Source organism: Rousettus aegyptiacus, unplaced genomic scaffold (genome assembly GCF_014176215.1).
Source record: "Rousettus aegyptiacus isolate mRouAeg1 unplaced genomic scaffold, mRouAeg1.p scaffold_m13_p_2, whole genome shotgun sequence".
In the NCBI taxonomy this organism is placed as follows: domain Eukaryota; kingdom Metazoa; phylum Chordata; class Mammalia; order Chiroptera; family Pteropodidae; genus Rousettus; species Rousettus aegyptiacus.
Genome location: NW_023416295.1, coordinates 23,728,420 through 23,742,760, shown reverse-complemented (window position 1 = coordinate 23,742,760; position 14,341 = coordinate 23,728,420). Strand labels below are relative to the sequence as shown.

At 38.8% G+C, this 14,341-nt stretch overlaps 1 protein-coding gene and 1 pseudogene across 2 annotated transcripts in view; one reads left to right on the top strand and one right to left on the bottom strand.

The window, feature by feature from the left end:
- Window positions 1-14,341, top strand: part of PARD3B (par-3 family cell polarity regulator beta) — an 893,411-nt gene that overhangs the window by 773,778 nt on the left and 105,292 nt on the right. The gene's annotated exons all lie outside the window — the stretch shown is intronic.
- LOC118613887 lies at window positions 1,016-1,134 on the bottom strand (annotated as a pseudogene).

The window sequence follows — 14,341 nt, the reverse complement described above, 5'->3', positions numbered from 1 at the left end:
TCTTTTCATAAGCAGAGTGAGAGGCAGGAGGTCACCTTCCATGGGGTTCTCCACACAGAAAGTAAGCAGCAGTGACAGAGAAGTGTATTTCCACAAAGGAAAAGCTTAGCTTTCCAAACCCCTGCATGCAGATCACCCGGGGATCTTGTTAAAATGCAGATTTTGATTCAGAGGGCCAAGGTGGGGCCTGAGTTTCTGCATTTCTAACACGCTTCCTGGTGTGCTGTGATTAGCCAGGGTTAGACTAGAGTGAGGAGGTGCCTACTTGTTAGTGATTATAAAAATCATTTTAAATAAATATTCAGCAAATCTTTTTATAATCTTCCAAAATTTCAGCTGTCATTTTTCTCAGCTCGGTGAGACGTTTGAGAAAGCTCATTCCTGTACAGGCCAGAATATTTTTGGCACTGGTTGGTTCTGTTTCCTGGAAGGGGGAGCGTGGCCTTCTTTTTGTCTTGTATGGTAAATGCGGCTGTGTGCATCAGCGTCTCTGCTTTGACCTCTCGCTGCACTCGGAGAAATCTCTTGCACCTTAGCAACATGCTCTCCCTCCACCATTGAATAGACATAAATTTAAATTTATTTTCTCAAGCGCTATTAAAAACCTGCCAAGGCAAGTTTTAGTAATACAAATAAGTAATCCACTTTTCCCACCACATCCCATTCAATTAAAAGTCCAATTGGCTCTGTTTATTCCATCACTTCATCTAAAGCCAATTACATTAAACTTACCTAGTATCTGTGGCTGGGTATCATTTTAGCTAAGTACTATCTAAACTGAATACTAACTTCTCTGCTAAAGGATATCATCTTCATTGAGCTGCATCCTAAATAAGGGAAGATGTTTCTAGTGTATCTTTTTTGATATTTTTGTTTGAATGCCAATATTTTATATTGAATTATTATTTTTCTTTTTTCTTTCTTTTTTTTTTTTTTTTAGGTGAGGGGACCCTTGGTTGACCTCACAGATTCCAAGGTCCTTGTCAGCTTACAATCCCTCATTTTTTATTTTTTATGCCTACAGCACCTGGTCTTCCTAGGTGGTCTCCCATCCAAGTACTAACCAGACCCGGCCCTGCTTAGCTTCTGAGATCAGACAAGATTGGGCTTGTTCAGGGTGGCATGATCATAGACTAAATTATTATTTTTCTTTTTTTGGACAACAGCTAGAAAAGCCGACAACACTAGAACCATTTATAACTTAGTGAAAAGACAGAAAACAAGAATTTTTCTGTGGGAGTTGGGATACAAATCAGTATATTTATTAATTTTGTGAATGACAATAAGTGAGAAGATGCTCTCGATTACTTGCTTCTCTATGTGGGAAACACTAGGCCCAGCTTGGTGCCAGGACAGTGAAGCTGACTGTAGTTGAGGACAGCTTTATCTGAAAGAAATACTATGTGAACCACATATGTAATTTTTAAATTTTTTAGTAGCCTCATTTTAAAATGAAAAATTTATTTTATATTTTATTTAACCTAATATATGTAATTTCAATATGCGTTCAAAACAATTATCGTAGAGCTATTTTACATTCTTTTTTTTTTTTCACAACAAAATCTTCAAAATCTAGTGTGTATTTTACACTTTACCATGTATCTCAGTTTGGACTAGCTGCATTTCAGGCGTTCAGTAGCCACATGTGGCTATTGACTGCCATATTGGACAGCACTGGAATCCCTTCAACATACTCCCACAGGTGGCTGATGCTTCTTCACTTTGAAGTTTTCCAGATACTAGAAGCCCAGGGTAATGGGAGGACCCTGTCATTTCCAGGTAGCTACCATGACAGAAAACTTTTCCTTATGTTTAACCCCAGACTGCTGCTAGACAAGTACCTTATCTCACCGAGTTTACAGGCTAGGTTAAGAAAAAACCATGTAAACAACCACTTCCCACTCCCAGGGAACAGACATATCTATCAGCCCTACATTTTTCATCTCTAGAGAGATGCACCCCACATCAGGTGTCAGCTGCTGCAGAGAAAGGTGACCTCAACATGGACTGAGCTAGAACTCCAGTCTGTTCTTGCTTTTCGTGGAAGGAAGACAGAACCAGTGACCTAGTTTGCCTCAATTCTACCTTAGGAGAAGGAAGCCTGGCCTTCAGATAGGGACTATGTGTAGTCTCTTCATATAGAGTTTTGTCAATAGTTAACTCAAGAATATGTACAACTCATTGCAAAAGTATAATACCAATGTGATTCTCACTTAACTATGTATCCTTCCTTCTATACCAATAGGTATTCATTCTTACCAGGAATAATGAAAGGCAATGCCTTAGACCAGAACCTTCTCCTTCCCTGGGGTACACTCGCATTCTTAGTGAACTGATCATTCTCTCAAGATGCCATGTTCTCTAAAAGTTTATATGACAGCAAACTTTGTCCTCACTTTTTTAATATCCATTTTTAATTGCAAGCCTTTCTTGCCTACCATTGCTGGTTTTTTTTGTGTGTGTGTATGCCTGTGACACCTCAGTATGGAGACCCATTATCCACCTGGCTGCTCAAGCCAGAAATCTGGGCATCCCTCTGGAAGCTTCTCCCTCCCTTAGCCACACGCCCAGTCTCTCCTAGGAAGATCCAGGGGGATGGGTAGCTTTGGTGATCATGTGTGCACACTGCGTTTCCCCAACAAGGAAATGTTGGGTCTGACATTGCTCGAACACTTCTTTAGGTCCATCGTGCTTTTCCCTGTACCTGCTGCATCCATCCGGATGAGGCTGTTTGGGGCACTGCAGTAACTGTCTTAAGGAACATCGCCCCTGCTCCCTATATGCATTGTCTTTTACAAATGACTCTTGAAATACAACCGTCTATGCCACTCCCTTGTAGCTAAAGCACTCCCTATCCTCCCAGCCTTTTTAGGACCCTAACCATACCTGTATCACCCAAGACCATTGCTCCAAATGACCGCAGTGCCATGTTCCCCTGTGCCTGTTTTTGCCCCCAGTCAAGTCCTATGTGTTATTCAGGATTTAGCCCAGACATTCCACCCCTCAGTGGTCCTCCCAAAGCTTCTTTCTTTCCACTGTGAGATCTTGATGCAGGCACTATACTTTGTTTCCAGTCCTAGCACAGTTCCTGCAGCATCAAGTACTCAATTAATAGGATAGAATGAATGGATGGATACATGAATGAATCCAAGTGGCTCCACTGTTAGCTGCATGACTTCAAGATCACATAGCTTTCTGGTCACATCCTTAGACTGACCACCCTCCCAGGGGAATTGACTTGTCTGGGCTCCTGGTCAGCACAGCCTTCCTCTCGTTGCTTCTTCCCTCTCATTTACTCTAATTCTTGGGTTTCAGTGACCCCGCTGGTTTCTCCTGGTCCTTGGCTCTCACCACTGGGGAATGTATCCTTTTCCTGTTCTCTAAGGAAAAGAGTCCTAGCCAAGTAGCTCTAGATGAAAGACTTCCCCAGACACAACGAGTCACCATTTCCTCCATCTAATCTCTGTTTCAAAAGCTTTGTAAGGGCACATGGTTGTATTTACTATATAGAAGCTACAGTCAGTCCGATCTGGCTGCTACATCAAGAGAAAAGGCTCTTCTTAGCAATTGCATTTTGTAAATTTCTTTCCCACACCTAATATTTATCACTGACTCCTGTTGATAACCTCTAGTCACCTCTAACTTATATTCTAGAGAATTTTCCTTGCAATGAGTAGCTGAACTTAATGTCTAGTTTTTCTAGGATTTGCTTTGGCCATTTTTAAAAATTTTGACTATTATTTCCACACCTCTAGTATCTGGACATAGCTCCCATTATAAATAATTTCTCAACAGTACCATCTATGCTTCCAGGGACACAGCTTTAAGCTCTTTCAAAACTCTGGATGTAATTTGTAAGTACTAGCAAACAGAATGCCTTTAAAACATCCTGGATCGTGTATTTTCTCTCCCTGCCACGGTCCTTTCTTTTCTGCCTCTCTTCCACTTTCCCTTGATGGAAATGTCAGATGAGTCACTTAATGTCTCTGTGTATCCTTATCTATAAAGTTGGGAGGGTGGGACTAAGTGATCTCAGCATTTCTTTCCAGCACCAAAATTATATGGTTCTGCCATTCTTTAATGGAAGCAAAATAAGAGTGCAGGTTGCTCTGCCTTTTCTCTGGTGCCGTTATCACGTCAAAGTATCTCTTCCCAGCAAGGGCCTCTCCTTTCTTATTTCTCTTCAAAGGAGCTTTAAACAATTAAATGAAAAATAAGTCTTTAATGTCATTATCATTTGTTCCGTAAGGCCCCTTAGCTCCCTTTGAGATTCTCTTCGCCCTGTTTCGTACCTCTTTGCTGTCTTCTTTGTTAGCCACAGTGCCCACAGAGCCACTATCCGGCTTCCTCGCTCACTCCTGCGGGAATGCTTCACCCTCACCCAGAAATTAGAACATTAGTCTGAATCCCCTTAAACTCTCACACTGGAAATCTCTTTTGTCTATCACCCAGGTGGTCCTGGCCTTGGATAATGAAAACCTGGGTTATGAGATTTGTAGAATTTTGGGCAATAAAATATCTCTCTCTCTCTCTCTCTCTCTCTCTCTCTCTCTCTCTCTCTCTCTCACACACATGCACAAATATATAATATATTGCGATTTCTTACTCCAATTTAATATCAAAATTGGTAATTATGCTATTATAATTAACTCTTTCATTCAATAATAATATCAAAACCTTTAAAGGAGAGGCAAGGACTATGAGATAAAGGAATACAGGCAAATCACTCAAAATTTTCAGGACAATCTGCCCTCCCACTTAGGTCCTCTGGCCCAGAATCCACTGAACACCTACCTATAAAGCTAATGAAGTTTCAAACAGATGCAGCTCCTGCCTTCTAGGAGTTTGTAGGATCCTTTGTAGGACAAGGCAGGGAATGTAATGTTTGGGTCTATATTAAATAGCAAGAAAAATTCTGTGGAATTTAAAATAGAATCATGAGACTCTTAAATTTCTTAGCACCTTGACCTATAATAGACAGGTAGGCATGAAAGTATCCCTTGAAACAAAGTCTGTTGTGATTTTTCAAGCGGGAAAATTGATCCTTGTAGTTTGATATTTGACAAATTGCAAGTTTATGTCCTTGCTCATACCCTTTAATTCAGAGACTGGAAGTGTTGTCCACAGTTTTGTCTTTGCAGGTGCATCCATGTTGACGTTTGTTGTTAAGGTGGTTCTGAATACTAGGGGTGACCTGAAAAGTCTCAGAGTAAAGTTGCCCAGATACATCTGTAGATCCACTAATAAAAACATGGTTTGTCATTTTATGTTCAGTTTTATGTAAGCCAAGCTAGGTTTTCAAATTGATATATCCATATCTCTTCTCCTACAAAGGAGAAGGCATTGGCTTAAAAAATAAAACATTATCAGTGAAAGCCTGCTTTAACTTCCTACCATTAAAAATAGTGACATATGAGAAACTCACTAGAAAATTCTTTAACCATTAATTGAACAAAAATGATAACATTCTAGGTAACCTATTGTATTGTCCATTTACGTTCCGAGTGAAATGAAACTCTCTTTTGATCGAGACTGTCACAGATAATTTCTGCACATAAAATACATCTTGGGACAGCTTTCAAATGGAGTTGTCAGTTTTTGTTTAGCCGGCAGGAGACTCTCCATTGTTGTCAAACCCTCTTTACAAAAGCATCACTAACCCAGTGATACACAGTCGTAGAGAAGAGGGGGTCGTCACTCAACCTACTTGGAACAAAAAGAGCAAGGTTGGTCTCTGTCAGCTCTCAATGTGTCTGAGGGTTCTTTTGTTAACTGGGCTTCCCTCTGGCCAGCAATGCTTTTATAGTCTTGGAATTAGATTTTTTTTTCTCCTGTACTGGTTTTAGAAAGGTGTAAATAGATTAATGCATATTTTTATTCTCTAAAGGCGATGCAGGATATGTAAACTGTGTAATTTGAGTTGTCTACTCAACTTATGAATTCATGGAAAGCTAAGAAAAACTAAGCCTTCTCTGAATTTACAAACACACACACACACACACACACACACACACTTTAGTGCCTTTCAAAGTTGTCCTGGTTTTCTTAATGTTGGAGCCAAGATGTACATGTTTTCAGGAACCGGTAAAATAACATAGGTGAAGTTTTGTTCATTGTTAAAACAATGAAGTTTCATTTTTAGAGTACTTAGGAGCCATCATATTCAGTTTATAACAATAAATATTTTGTAACATGTATAATATGTGGTAGATATAAAATATATGCTATTACCCCAATAAACTTAAATACATATATATATATATATATGAATATGATATGTCATAAGAAGGGGGCTCAAAAAATTCTGTTGATTTTTGTGTTTGTCTCTCTCAAGACCCACTATATTCCCAGGGCATAATAATTCTCTGTTTAACACTTATTTAATGCTTAATTCTCAGAAGCAGACACCAAGTAGGGCAAAACAGGATGCTGAAAAATGGTCTTCGCTCTCTGGTCCTGTAAAACACCATTTGAAACCTTGGATAGTCACCAACCTTGAGTATTTATCGTCAGCCAAATGGATAGAGAGAAAAATGAGCTCTGGGTGTCGCTGGCAATCCTAGAATTCTATGGCTCTGAGAAGAGAGAAGGGAGACAAACGAGAATATGGGAAGTTGCATACAGGGTAAAGACAGGGACAGAAATGAAGAGAGAAATGGTAGTCAGCTGGATTAGAGGGGATGACAACTAATGACCAAAAAAATTAAAAAGTGAAAAGAATGACCAAAAGTGAAAGTTGAAGTGGCCCATCAGAATCAGAACCTTGGCATTTTACAAAATGCCAGCGACTCCTTTAAGAAACTCATGAAACAGAGCTCCGGGTTGGGACGTCTCCCACGCCAGGTTTCTCACTGCGTACGCCCCATGCAGTCTCCCACTCGGATTATCTCCCATGATCATTTTCAACTGCCAAACCTCTCCAAACTCTTTGTCCAATTAATAAAAAGAGGACTGCTTTCATAAATTTAGCGTATTGCCTATTGCCCTATTCTACCTTTCAAACCACAGGTTAATTTTTCGTGGATCAGTTATGAAAAATACAAATGAACTTAAAAACCTATTTATGATTCAGACAACCAACAAAGTAATGAGATTCTGTGTTATGGTAGCTGTCATATCTCGTCTTAGCCCTGTAGTGTCTAAATGTTGGCTTTCTTATTAAGCTCCATTAGAGTATTTTACAATACCAAATTGTTTATACGCCGCTGATTTTCTGCTGCCTGACAGTAGAGCACGCTTCACTCACTAATGTTGGTGATACCTTACATTATTAGTAAGAGCCGAAATGAAATTCAGCAGGAAAGTGGCATGCACTAAGTGAAATGTTTCTTTCCTATACATTTCCCAATGTACCATTTTGTGTACACATTTTTAAATTTATGATTCAGTCTGCCATCTTATAAATAATATCCTTTTCTTTTTTAAGTGTAAATGACTCCTCTACTACCAAATTGTATTTTTGTAAACTTAATCTTCAACCTCTTGTGTCTCCCGTGAAGTGCCCTTACTCTTTCTCACTATGTTAAATTTAAAGTAGCTAATATTTATAGCTTTCCTTATGGGTTACAAAGCACTTTCATGTCCACAGTCTCATCTCATCTTCACCACAACCTTCTTCCTAATGAGGAAGATGAGGAAGCAAAATCTGAAAAAAGAGAAATCTTTCCCAGACCACCCAATTAACAAATACTGAATTTCTACACTAGTCTAATTAGTTCAGGCTCCAATGCTATATATATCTTCTTTTTATGTTTTTGTTATTTAAAAATATACTTTTCTTACCTAAATTTTCTAAAAGTACTTTACATTAACTTAAGCAACAAAAAGGCCAAAGCAGAAAACAAAAATCAAATTACCAATTATCCCAGAATCCAGAGTTGACCATCTTTAACATTTTAGAGTATTTCTTCCAGTCTTTTTTCTGTGTCTATCACTGTATATAAAATTTGTGTGTGTGTATTGTGCTCATACATTTTTATATATAAATATTTATATACATATTGATATCTTGCCTTTTTACCATTATATTGTGATCTTTTTCATGCCACTTAATCTTTCTAAAACCATTGGTTATATAAAACATCATGGTATAACTGTACATTAATTTATGTAATCTCTTTCTTAATGCTACACACTTAGGGTGTTTCAAAGTTTTCAGTGCTATAAATTAGTCTTTGATAAGCACCTTTGTACATACATCTTGCTGTACAGCTGGAATTATTTTCTTAAGATTTCTAGAAGGGAAACGATGCATCAAGGTATTAAAACATATTGCCAACAATTTTTCATAAAAATTGAAGCAAATAATGCTTCTACCAGCAATGTGTGAGAAAGCTCATTTCACCCCATGCCTGACAACATTAAATATTATCTCTTTTTCTCCTTTTAATCTTTGCTAATTCTATTGGTAAAAATAGTAACTTAACATTTTGCTTTGAACTTCTTAGCTTACCAGTAAGGTTAAACATTTTTATGGAAGCTTATGCCTATTCCAAATTACCATTAGAAGTTTTCATTTTTCCTCAGCCCTGTTCTATTACCAGGAAGAATAGTTATTTGAATCAACCTCTGTTTCCTCCCTCAAAAAATCTATTTGGATTTATCAAGACGTATTTGGATGCAGGTTTTTATACCCCTCTTGACAAAAATGAATGATTACATACCTGAATCTTTTATGTACTGAACTAAGCCACATCTATTTGGATCTTGTTTTAATCGACTCACCCTTACCCCTAACAAAACAGCATCGCTTTGAATAGGTAATATTAGAAAAATAAGACCCTCATAGTAGATAGTGAAAGAAATGTCACATCAGGGTCTGGACATTGCTATGACAACCCAGGCGCTATCTATCACTACTCCCATCAGCATGTGTTGCAAATGAAACCCCTTTGCAATGTTTAATCTGAGAATTTTAATATTAAATATATATTTGACATTGAAAGCTCCCACCTTATTTGCTATTGTCAGGCTTAGTTGATAGACAGCTAAGTCAGTCTCTTTTTATAGTCCATTTCTGAGATGAAACTATAAATTTTGAAGCTGGGCTTCATCATTGCAGAGAGAAAAGCTTTTCCAGTCTATTGTTGAAATATCACATTTTATAGGATTTATGAGGTCCAGATTCAGGAAGATCATTTGCCAAGCACTTAAGGCTGGTTTTGCTGCCCTTTGCTTTTCTTCCCCCTGCAAACATATATAGGGGGGAAATCCATTAGAAAAGAAAAATTATGAAGAATTTACTTGATTCGATACAAATGACAGCCTAAGGAAGAAAAAGTCCTGAGCATTTACTGTGAGAAAACTCAACCACACGAGGCTGCTCCTTCGTGATAGGCATACTGTTTGCTTCTGCAAATGAAGTGGCATCATATTTGTTTTGATATTAAATGAATGCCTCTGATTCAGAGCTGCATTTTGAATTTATGCATATAATACAAATCCTCTCCAATATGCTTTCAGGATTCGTTTTGAAATTCTATGATACAACGAGTTCTGTGACTTGGTCATATTCCATTTAGCTTGTTTTATTGCTGTTAATTTTACACAGGAAAATAGATTCTCTGAAACTTGTGATCACAGTAGCTGTCAAGTGGTCTAAAAGGAGGAAAACCACCAGACAGTGTCAGATTTATTAAGCGCTCTAGAAGTACAAAATTAATGCAGTTCTTTGTCTTTGAAAGGCTCAGTGTCCACAAGCTGGATTTATCCTAATGGACAAGAGGTAGAAGGAACAATTGTCAATTAGCTATCTCTTTAGCCAGACTACATGTTGTTAGAACGCATGTGAGGTGAGCCACCGGTGCACCTAGGCAGACCTGCAATTTGTTCATTTTGACTACGAATGACTTAATTTAACATTTTTCTAACAAATGCATTAGGTAGAATGATGAAGTTTCCTTTTTCATTTTTTTTTCTTAAAAGAATCACCAGTGAAAAACCATGTTAAGTAGGCTTCTCACTCCATTTGTTTTCAATCACTACCCTTAATGCATGAATTTCTGAGTAGCCTGTAACCCTTCCAAGCACTACACTACATCAGTGTATGTGGAATGGAAAGTTCTGATGCTGTATTGAACCTCTGTTTGGTTTGAAAATGTTTTATATGCACAGTATGATTACTTCTGCACTGGATCAACTGCCGGTGGTTTTTTGTTTTCTTTTGTTGTTTTTTAATTATAATTTTTTTTAGCAGAAATGAATTTTGCATTATCTTGTTGTAAAAGTTATAGAGTACAAAAAACTTTGAAAGTAAAGTTTTGGTTTTGGGTCCCACAAGAACCATTTTTATCTCCCTATCAGACCTAGTAATCATTTATCAAACTTATCAGCTGAGAAACGCATCTCCTAATCATGCCATTTGTTTCATGTCATTTCACGGTTATAGCATTAACCTTTTTTCCCTCAAAAATATTAACCTTCTGCCTGTGTCGTCTAGTAGTGCCATAAAAATCTGTTGCTTGTCCAGGACAATAGCGTTTTCATATTTCTTTTTACTTGTGGGTGGATTCTAAGTTGGTTCTTTGTCAAGACATACTTCAAACAAAATTCAGTGACTATATGTCTGGCTTTTTTGTGTGTGTCAGATTGCAGGGTTTCAAGCCTTGACATGAAGCCCTGACATAGGACTTAGTCCTGAGCTCTGCAAAACATTTGCTTTTGTATTTTAACTGCATTTCCCCCTTTATACAACAAGGAATATGTTTCAGGTTATTACGTAATTAGTTATCTAAAATATTTTATGAGCGGATAAGCACACCGACTCTGAGTCTGGCTTGTATATTTTTACAGCAACTCTGTGAATATTCTCTTCAGTACAGAGCAGAGGATGTGTATGGAAACATAACTCCTGAATTTTTTATAGGTTCACTCCCTTTGCCATTCTAGTTGCTGTCTCCCACAAAATTTGAATCATACCTCAACTGTATGAATCCTCTTTTAATGTTCAGTTGCCCCGAAGTGTGCAGTTGTCAAATATGTCTGAACATCTCAAGGGAAGAAATTGGAGGCATTGGTTTTAACAAAAGCCATAAAATGGCTACAGCTGAAAAGCATCCTAGAGGTAAACAGACGTCTTCTCTTGTTGTCCAACTCTTGCTCAGTAAAAACACTTTTAAAAGCACTAGATTTTAAGACTCTCTTTCTTGCTTTTGTGTCTAGGGAGGTCAGAGGAAGGAATTCAATTTTTATGGTCCCTAAGAATTCAGTATAGAGCATTACAGTATGGGGCACAATATCCACCTTATCACCGATGTTGAACCACCATTGTTGACCTGTGAGTGTGTGCAAGGAAGGGAGCATGAAACAGATGGAAAGGGAAATCGTGTGCATGAGAAGAGCTTTTTTGGTTTCTTTGAGGGAAGCTTCATAATTTTCTTCTTGAACCCTCGCACAAGGGCCAGCACTTTAGATGAAGTCGACACTCAGTAAATCTTTTTGGCCATCGATGTCCGGTCTTCAACACCATGAATATCTCACCCAGGACTACACTTAGAGAGGGTTGTAGAGCAAGGAGAGGTTTCATCTGGGAAGCCCCACTCCACCACGACCAACCCCCCACCAGGTCACCACGGCCCTCAGGTTCTGCCGCTTTCCCTTCTGGTGTCAACACTTGTCCACAAAGCATAACTCACATGCAGATGAATGATGTCTTACAGAGATAGCCATCCAGCACCATCTGTATTTTTCTGGAGATCAAAGCCTCAGATGAAACTAAGATTGAATTTCTGGCATCAGCCTGGAAGCAATGAGCAGGCACTAAGGGCTCACCAATTACTCTTTAAAAAACTGTGCCTGTGTGTCCTTCTTTTCTAGTCCTTAAGTACCTTTACTGGGTCCAACTAGTTTCTCCTGAAAACATTAAGTGGAGCACTTCAGAAAAGGGGTTGTCGTGTTCTAAATTAACCTAGAGCATTGGGTTGAGTGGATTTTCATGGTTTTCTACGTCTTCCGACTTCATAGGCAGTGACTGTATCCCGTCCCTAACATCATAGTCCATCCATTCTGTTTTCCCCAGAGCTGGATTTGACTTAACAACAAGAAGAATGCTTTTGATTTTACCGGATATGGAATGTAATATTTCCATTTGGCACTTCTCCCTTTAGCCCTGCTCAAGATTTCACCTACCTTGGCAGAGTGCTAAAAAGTGATATGCTTCTTATTAGAAAACTTTATTAATCAGAGTAGAGTGCTATTTGGCAGTTAGATCCTAATGAGGATGAGGAGCTAAATTCGATTCGAAGCTAAAGGTCAGCAAATGGTGCCAGCCTACCTTCTCTAAAGTGTTAGCTTAGTTTCTGGATGGTTTCACCTGGAAGTGCGCACGCTATATCTAGTATGCAATAGCATAGAAAAGGTTTCCAACAGCACCATTTCAGCACATATGTATTCCATGAGCATTAATATGCCAAGCGCTTTGCCGCTTGGCTAGACGATTCTTACAGGGGTAGGTTACAGCAACTGCTGGCTGAAAACAGAAGGCCATGAAAACATGATGCAATGGAGGGAACGTCAAAAATGTGTAGACATTTCTTTAAATAATGAGCTATCTGTGCAATACCTAGGAATGGCCGAGTAGTTTGCACGAAACCATTAGGGATGTACTGGTAGAGTTCAGTTTATGAGCCTGGGAAGGAGAAGTACAGGCGGCAGCCACTAAAGGTGTTGCCAAGGGGTTTGGCCCTATGCCCTCTTCCAGTCATGCCCCACCGCCATGCTCATACCCTCCCTCACCCTTACACAGAACCATTGTTTCCTTCCTTTTCCTTCCCACTCCTCATTGCACACTTTCTAAAATCACTTTCTTAAATCACTCAACTCCCACAAAAAAAAAAAAAAAAAAGTGTTTATTGAATACATCCTATGTGAGGGCGCTATACCAAATTCTACAAAAGACAGAAGAATGATTAAACTCCATATTGCTTAGCCACTAGTGGTTGGGGATTAAACAGAAATTTAAACTATATAAAACATATGAATGATCGATGAGGAAGGTAAGGGCATTAATAAATGTACAAAGTGCTGTGGGGATTCCAAGGCAGGTGAGACCTCTTTCAGCCAGGAACCATTCATGGGATAGCCTGTGCGTAAGACAAAATGCTTCTGCATTCATCTGTTTCTTTCCATCTTCGCGACCGCCGTCAAAGCCAGTCCACCATCATTTCTCACTTGCACTTCTGCAACAACTTCTATTATGTCTTCTACACAAAACTCAGAGTTGTCTTCTAAATATTTAAATTAGATCATGTTTCTTCCTGATTAGAAATTTTCTAACATGGTCTCATTTCACCCAGAGTAAAACCCAAAGATCTTGCCAGGACCTGCAAAGCACGTGTGATCTCAGTCTTGCCCATCAATCCGATGTTGTCACTTACCACTTTATCCATGAGCATTAAGCTCCAGCCACAAGCACTTTCTTTCTTTTCCTTTAACTCGTAATGCTCATTTTCTCCTCAGGTCTTTGACTTTAACTATTTTCTATAGAATTCTCTTCATAGAGATGCTTCTGGATGGTTCCTTCTTTTAATTCAGAGCTTAACTTAAAAGAGAGAGACCTTTCTCAATTACTCAGTCTAAAGTAACCACCCAATCACTATCTTATCATCATATATTTCAAGAATCCGGTGGCATTTACCACTGCTTGATATCTTTTTCCATTAGTTTGTATATTGTCTCACTCCCTCACTAGACCATAAGGCTATGAGGTTGTGTGTCTTGTATCCCCCTATATTCTCAGGGCCTAGAACAGTTCTAGTGAATAGTAAATGCTCAGTATATTTATGCTAAATGTATATAAGAATCTTAAAGGGTTTCACAGGTAGTCATTCGTTTAGTTATTGTGCCAGGCATTGATTGACACTAGAAAGACAACTGTGAACAGGACATTATAAGGTCCCTGCTCCCACACATCTTTTATTTTTGTGGAGGCAGACAGGGAGGGATAAGGGAACAAATAAATAATGAAGATGTGTTCATAGAGTGATCGTTGCTAAAAAGGAAACAAGCAGGCTGACTGAGAAGGGAGTGACCTGAAGGGTCGTCAGATGAGGTGGCCAGAGAGGTCTCCCTGACGAGGGAAAGCTTGACTTCAAACACATGAGGCAGAGTATTTCGGACAGACCGAATGGCAATCACAGACTCCCAGGGCTGTGACGAGCTTGGGCTGTCCAAGGAATGGGTGTAAAATAAGAAAGAAGCTGCGGTGGATGTTCTTAAAGATCGATATCATCTTAATTATATTGTTTAAAAACAAGGGGAAAGAATTGCAAGTAGAAGAGCTGGTGTGGACAAGGGCATGGTGGGGGTGGATAAGTTTAAAGAACAATGATAGTGTCACTGCGGA